This window comes from Triticum dicoccoides, chromosome 5B (genome assembly GCF_002162155.2).
Source record: "Triticum dicoccoides isolate Atlit2015 ecotype Zavitan chromosome 5B, WEW_v2.0, whole genome shotgun sequence".
NCBI classification, from domain to species: Eukaryota; Viridiplantae; Streptophyta; class Magnoliopsida; order Poales; family Poaceae; genus Triticum; species Triticum dicoccoides.
Window position 1 is genome coordinate 3,549,384 of NC_041389.1, and position 8,634 is coordinate 3,558,017.

An 8,634-nucleotide genomic window follows, 5' to 3' on the forward strand; every position below is an offset into this window, starting at 1 on the left:
CGCTGGGGCCGTGTCTGAGGTGGAACATCTCTTCTCCGACGCTGAACCATACTGTGTTCGGCACTGGTGATATTCGATTGTGATGTGTGGGTGATACCGTCTTGATAAGGGTCAACGCATGGCGTCACAATCCCGTGTGAAAGTGCATTTACCTCTAAATGATTTTTTTTTCATGTGATGGCAATATAATTATTAGTGGAACTAATGGCAGTCGTCCAGATTTATCTCAGTTCATCTTTTTCCTAGGATGCTTATTATGGAGAGGACTGCCCCACCTAAAAAGAAAAGAAAAAAGACGTGGTTTTCTTGTGACTCGAAGGTTCTATCTTGATTTTATTTGTGTTGTAGAGAAATCGCACTATCAATAAGAGGCAAGGTGGAAGAATAACAGTGTGGAAACACCATAAAATTATATACTTGCCTTCCTACACCTATCACCGGAAAGGGGGCTTCTTTGCCATCATTTCCATACCCTCATTGTACCGATAGGAAATGCTCAAAGTATATGGACACCCCGTGCGCACCCCGGAGGATAGACACCATGTGTGCTTACCTAGCACGGGGTGTTAGGCTAGTTCCCTACTCTCTGGACATCTCGTGCCCACGGGGGACTACATATGCCTCTAGACACCCCGTACCCATGGAGTCTTTGACCCCGTGCGCACGGCATAGTATTTTCATCTCTACCAGGAGGAGCCGAACCGGTTCAAAAAACCTGTGCAAACTCCCCTATGATACTTTCGTCTACACTCTCCACCCTACCGATGGCACTGGCGGTTTTTTGTACCGTCAACAACAACAAATTTTTCATTGATTATTAGAAAGTTTGGACTACTGGAATATAATGGTGTGCCTAAACAATTCCTAAAGTGAGATAAACAATCATTTATATCGAATGCAAGGTCAAGTGACCAAAGTAAACCACAAGTAAAATGGTAGGGTTAGGGATATCCAAAGACTTCGGAGAAAAGGATGTATCCTAATGTTTACTTCTTTGGTGGGAAGCTAGTCAACGTTAGAGGATGAGTTGATGGGAATCATTGTCTAGAAAACAAAAAAATTATCTACGAATTCACCCAAGATCCAATCTACTAGATGCTAGTAACGAGTGTGAGAGTGTCTACGTACCCTTGTAGACAGAAAGCAGAAATGTTCTAATGAACGTGGTTGCGTAGTCATACTTTCTTTGTGATGGAATCCGAGCCAGCACCGCACGAACGGCACTTCCGATATATGCACACATACGGCCCGGTGATATCTCCCTGATACGTCCATTTTGCATCGTGTTTTCATACTATTATTTATAATGATTTTGGTCATTATTCCATTTTATGATGCAATTCTAATGTCTTTTCTCTCTTAATTTGCAAGATCTACATGGAGAGGGAAATTACCGACAGCTGGATTCTGAACCTAAAAGAGCTACAACAGATATAACTGTTCTACGGAGCTCCAAATGACCTAAAACTTCACGGAGATTTTTATTGAATATATAAAAAATAATAGAACAAAGAAATACCAGAGGGGGGCCACCTGCTGATCACAAGGCAACAGGGCGCGGCCACCCCCCTGGGCGTGCCCTGATGCCTTGTGGGGCCCACAACAGCCGTCTGATGCCCATCTTTTGCTATATGAATGGTTTTGCCCTAGATAAATAAAGAGAGGACTTTTGGGGCAAAGCGCCGCCATCTCGAGGCGAAACCTGGACAGGAGCACTTTTGCTCTCTGGCGGAGCAATTACGCCGGGAAAACTTCCCTCCGGGAGGGGATATCGAAGCCATCGACATCACCAACGCCCCTCTCATCATGGGAGGACTAATCTTCACCAACACCATCTCATCTTGTCAGGGGGATAAACCCCGGGCAGGCAACGGAATCCGGATCCTTTTCAAAACAACGGGGCCAGTATCGCCCCTCAAGCCGGCACGCGCCTGGCCGGGTCGCTCGACCCGGCCAAACCCCGTGACCTGGCCAAACTCTCCGACCCAGCAAGACGCGTCGACTCGGCCCCAACAACCGGCGCAAGGCGGCCGAACCCGGCACGACCAAGGCTCCCCCGACAAGCCAACTCCACCTGTGGCGTGCTCCGCAATCCAACCACGGGTCAGCTCCCGTCCCATCCAGGCCGTACGATGGGACGAGACTTCAATCACCAATGACCGAGGCAACAGTGCCCCGCCCATGTCCATGGTCAGCCGGAGCGAGGCAACAGTGCCCCTCACCTACCCGCTGACCAGGGCTGGCGTGGCTACAGTGCCCTTGCCCTCGCCGCTGACGACAGCAAGCGGCGACCTAACGGGGCGCCACTGTACACGACTCGACTCTGAAGGAAATATGCCCTAGAGGCAATGATAAAGTTATTATTTATTTCCTTATTTCATGATAAATGTTTATTATTCATGCTAGAATTGTATTAACCGGAAACATAATACATGTGTGAATACATAGACAAATATAATGTCACTAGTATGCCTCTACTTGACTAGCTCATTAATCAAAGATGGTTATGTTTCCTAACCATAGACATGAGTTGATATTTGATTAACGGGATCACATCATTAGGAGAATGATGTGATTGACTTGACCCATTCCGTTAGCTTAGCACTTGATCGTTTAGTATGTTGCTACTGCTTTCTTCATGACTTATACATGTTCCTATGACTATGAGATTATGCAACTCCCGTTTACCGGAGGAACACTTTGTGTGCTACCAAACGTCACAACATAACTGGGTGATTATAAAGGTACTCTACAGGTGTCTCCGAAGGTACATGTTGAGTTGGCGTATTTCGAGATTGATTTGTCACTCCGATTGTCGGAGAGGTATCTCTGGGCCCTCTCGGTAATGCACATCATTATAAGCCTTGCAAGCAATGTGACTAATGAGTTAGTTGCGGGATGATGCATTACGTAACGAGTAAAGAGACTTGCCAGTAACGAGATTGAACTAGGTATTGAGATACCGATGATCGAATCTCGGGCAAGTAACATACCGATGACAAAGGGAACAACATATATTGTTATGCGGTTTGACCGATAAAAGATCTTCGTAGAATATATGGGAGCCAATATGAGCATCCAGGTTCCGCTATTGGTTATTGACCGGAAACGTGTCTCGGTCATGTCTACATAGTTCTCGAACCCGTAGGGTCCGCATGCTTAAGGTTTTGATGACAGTTATATTATGAGTTTATGTGTTTTGCTGTACCGAAGGAGTTCGGAGTCCCGGATGAGATCGGGGACATGACGAGGAGTCTCGAAATGGTTGAGACGTAAAGGTCGATATATTGGACGACTATATTCGGACTTCGGAAAGGTTCCGAGTGATTTGGGTATTTTTCGGAGTACCGGAGAGTTACGGGAATTGGCCGGGGAGTATATGGGCCTTATTGGGCCATATGGGAATAGAGGAGAGAGGCCGAAAGGAAGGAGGCGCGCAGCCCCCCTCTGGTCCGAATTGGACAAGGGTGCAGCCCCCTTTTCCTTCCTCCTCTCCCCCTCTTTCCTTCTCTCCTACTCCAACAAGGGAAGGAGGAGTCCTACTCCCGGCCGCCCCCCCCCTTGATCCTTTATATACGAGGGCAGGGGCACCTCTAGACACAACAATTGATCTCTGGATCTCTTAGTCGTGTGCGGTGCCCCCCTCCACCATAGTCCTCCTCGATAATATTGTAGCGGTGCTTAGGCGAAGCCCTGCGATGGTAGAACATCAAGATCGTCACCACGCCGTCGTGCTGACGGAACTCTCCCTCGACACTCGACTGGATCAGAGTTCGAGGGACGTCATCGAGCTGAACGTGTGCTATAACTCGAAGGTGTCGTAGTTTCGGTGCTTGATCGGTCGGGCCGTGAAGACGTACGACTACATCAACCGCATTGTTCTAACGCTTCCGCTTTCAGTCTACGAGGGTACGTAGACAACACTCTTCCCCCTCATTGCTATGCATCACCATGATCTTGCGTGTGTGTAGGAATTTTTTTGAAATTACTACGTTCCCCAACAGTGGCATCCGAGCCTGGTTTTATGCGTAGATGTTATATGCATGAGTAGAACACAAGTGAGTTGTGGGCGATACAAGTCATACTGCTTACCAGCATGTCATACTTTGGTTCGGCGGCATTGTTGGATTAAGCGGCCCAGACCAACATTACGCGTACGCTTACGCGAGACTGGTTCTACCGACGTGCTTTGCACACAGGTGGCTGGCGGGTGTCAGTTTCTCCAACTTTAGTTGAACCGAGTGTGGCTACGCCCGGTCCTTGCGAAGGTTAAAACAACACTAACTTGACGAACTATCATTGTGGTTTTGATGCGTAGGTAAGAACGGTTCTTGCTCAGCCCGTAGCAGCCACGTAAAATTTGCAACAACAAAGTAGAGGACGTCTAACTTGTTTTTGCAGGGCATGTTGTGATGTGATATGGTCAAGACGTGATGATATATTGTATTGTATGGGATGATCATGTTTTGTAACCGAGTTATCGGCAACTGGCAGGAGCCATATGGTTGTCGCTTTATTGTAAGAAATGCAAGCGCCCTGTAATTGCTTTACTTTATCACTAAGCGGTAGCGATAGTCGTAGAAGCAATAGATGGCGAAACGACAACGATGCTATGATGGAGATCAAGGTGTCGTGCGGTGACGATGGTGATCACGACGGTGCTTCGGAGATGGAGATCACAAGCACAAGATGATGATGGCCATATCATATCACTTATATTGATTGCATGTGATGTTTATCCTTTATGCATCTTATCTTGCTTTGATTGACGGTAGTATTTTAAGATGATCTCTCACTAATTATCAAGAAGTGTTCTCCCTGAGTATGCACTATTGTGAAAGTTCTTCGTGCTGAGACACCACTTGATGATCGGGTGTGATAGGCTCTACGTTCAAATACAACGGGTGCAAAACAGTTGCGCACGCGGAATACTCAGGTTAAACTTGACGAGCCTAGCATATACAGATATGGCCTCGGAACACGGAGACCGAAAGGTCGAACGTGAATCATATAGTAGATATGATCAACATAGTGATGTTCACCATTGAAAACTACTCCATCTCACGTGATGATCGGACATGGTTTAGTTGATTTGGATCACGTGATCACTTAGATGACTAGAGAGATGTCTGTCTAAGTGGGAATTCTTTAGTAATATGATTAATTGAACTTTAATTTATCATGAACTTAGTCCTAGTAGTATTTTGCAAATTATGTTGTAGATCAATAGCTCGCGTTGTTGCTTCCCTATGTTTTTTGCTTCCCTATGTTTTTATATGTGTTCCTAGAGAAAACTAAGTTGAAAGATGTTAGTAGCAATGATGCGGACTTGGTCCGTGATCTGAGGTTTATCCTCATTGCTGCACAGAAGAATTATGTCCTTGATGCACCGCTAGGTGACGGACCTATTGCAGGAGCAAATGCAGACGTTATGAACGTTTGACTAGCTCAATATGATGACTACTTGATAGTTTTGTGCACCATGCTTTATGGTTTAGAACCGGGACTACAAAAACATTTTTGAAACGTCACGGAACATATGAGATGTTCCATGAGATGAAATTGATATTTCAGACTCATGCCCGTGTCAAGAGGTATAAGACCTATGACAAATACTTCGCCTAAAAGATGGAGGAGAATTGCTCAACTAGTGAGCAAGTGCTTAGATTGTCTGAGTACTACAAACGCTTGAATCAAGTGGGAGTTAATCTTCCAGATAAGATAGTGATTGACAAAGTTCTCTAGTCACCATCACTAAGTTACTAGAACATCGTGATGAACTATAGTATGCAAGGGATGACGAAAACGATTCCCGAGCTCTTCGTGATGCTGAAATCAACGAAGGTAGAAATCAAGAAAAAGCATCAAGTGTTGATGATTAAACAAGATCACTAGTTTCAAGAAAAGGGCAAAGGAAAAGAAAGGGAATTTCAAGTAGAATGGCAAGCAAGTTGTCACTCCCGTGAAGAAACCCAAAGTTGGACCAAAGCCTAACACTAAGTGCTTCTATTGCAAAGGAAATGGTCACTGGAAGCGGAAATGCCCTGAATATTTGGTGGATAAGAAGGATGGCAAAGTGAACAAGGGTATATTTGATATACTGGTTATTGATGTGTACCTTACTAGTGTTTATAGTAGCCCCTGAGTATTTGATACTTGTTCGGTTGCTAAGATTAGTAACTCGAAACAGGAGTTACAGAATAAACAGAAACTAGTTGAGGGTGAAGTAATGATGTGTGTTGGAAGTGGTTCCAAGATTGATATGACCATCATCGCACACTCTATACTTTCGGGATTAGTGTTGAACCTAAATAAATGTTATTTGGCGTTTGCGTTGAGCATGAATATGATTTGATCATGTTTATTGCAATACGATTATTCATTTAAAGTCAGAGAATAATTGTTATTCTGTTTACATGAATAAAGCCTTCGATGGTCATACACCCAATGAAAATAGTTTGTTGCATCTCGATCGTAGTGATACACATAATCATAATATTGATGCCAAAAGATGCAAAGTTGATAATGGCAGTGCAACTTATTTGTGGCACTGCCATTTGGGTCATATCGGTGTAAAGCGCATGAAGAAACTCCATGCTGATGGATTTTTGGAATCACTTGATTATGAATCGATCATTTGATGCTTGCGAACCGTGCCTTTTGGGAAAGATGACTAAAACTCCGTTCTTCGGAACAATGGAATGAGCTACTGATTTATTGGAAATAATACATATCGATGTATGCGATCCAATGAGTGTTGATGCTCGTGGCGGGTATTGCTATTTTCTGACCTTCACAGATGATTTGAGCAGATATGGGTATATCTACTTAATGAAACACAAGTCTGAAACATTTGAAATGTTCAAAGAAATTCAGAGTGAAGTGAAGAATCATTGTAACAAGAAAATGAAGTCTCTACGATCTGATCGTGGAGAAGAATATTTGAATTATGAGTTTGGCCTTCATATAAAACAATGTGGAATAGTTTCACAGCTCACGCCACATGGAACACCACATCATTATGGTGTGTCCGAATGTCGTAACCGCACTTTATTGGATATGGTGCGATCTATGATGTCTCTTATCGATTTACCACTATCATTATGGGGTTATGCATTAGAGATAACTGGATTCACTTTAAATAGGGCACCATCAAAATCCGTTGAGACGACACCTTATGAATTGTGGTTTGGCAAGAAACCAAAGTTGTCGTTTCTTAAAGTTTGGGGCTGCGATGCTTATGTGCAAAAGTTTCAACCTGATAAGATCGAACCCAAATCGGAGAAGTGCGTCTTCATAGAATGCCCAAAGGTAACTATTGGGTACACCTTCTATCACAGATTCGAAGGCAAGTTATTCGTTGCTAAGATGGATCCTTTCTAGAGAAGGAGTTTCTCTTGAAAGAAGTGAGTGGGAGGAAAGTAGAACTTGATGAGGTAATTGTACCTTCTCCCTTATTGGAAAGTAGTTCATCACAAAAATCAGTTTCAGTGATCCCTGCACCAATTAGTGAGGAAGTTAATGATGATGATCATGAAACTTCAGATCAAGTTGCTACCATACCTCGTAGGTCTTCCAGAGTAAGATCCGCACCAGAGTGGTACGATAATCCAGTTCTGGAAGTCATGTTACTAGACCATGATGAACCTACGAACTATGAGGAAGCGATGATGAGCCCAGATTCCGCGAAATGGCTTGAGGCCATAAAATCTGAGATAGGATCCATGTATGAGAACAAAGTATGGACTTTGGTTTACTTGCTCAATGATCAGCAAGCCACGTTAAATAAATGGATCTTCAAGAGGAAGACGGACACTGATAGTAGTGTTACTATCTACTAAGCTCGACTTGTTGCGAAAGGTTTTTGACAAGTTCAAGGTGTTGAATACGATGAGATTTTCTCACTCGTATCGATGCTTAAGTCTGTCGGAATCATGTTAGCAATTGCCACATTTTATGAAATCTGGCAAATGGATGTCAAAACTGCATTCCTTAATGGATTTTTTAAAAGAAGAGTTGTATATGATGCAACCAGAAGGTTTTTTCAATCCTAAAGGTGCTAACAAAATGTGCAAGCTCCAGCGATCCATCAATGTAATGGTGCAAGCATCTCAGAGTTGGAATATACGCTTTGCATATGGTTTTATACAGACTTTTGGAAAGTCCTGTATTTACAAGAAAGTGAGTGGGAGCACTATAGCCTTTCTGATAAGTATATGTGAATGACATATTATTGATCGGAAATGATGTAGAATTTTCTGGAAAGCATAAAGGAGTGTTTGAAAGGAGTTTTTCAAAGAAAGACCTCAGTGAAGCTGCTTACACATTGAGCATCAAAATCTATAGAGATAGATCAAGACGCTTGATAAGGTTTTTCAATGAGTACATACCTTGATAAGATTTTGAAGTAATTCAAAATGGAACAGTCAAAGAAGGAGTTCTTGCTTGTGTTGCAAGGTGTGAAGTTGAGTAAGACTCAAAACCCGACCATGGCAGAAAATAAAAAGAGAATGAAAGTCATTCCCTATGCATCAGCCATAGGTTCTATAAAAGTATGCTATGCTATGGACCAGACCTATTGTATACTCTGCCCTGGTTTGGCAAGGGAGTACAATAGTGATCTAAGAGTAGATC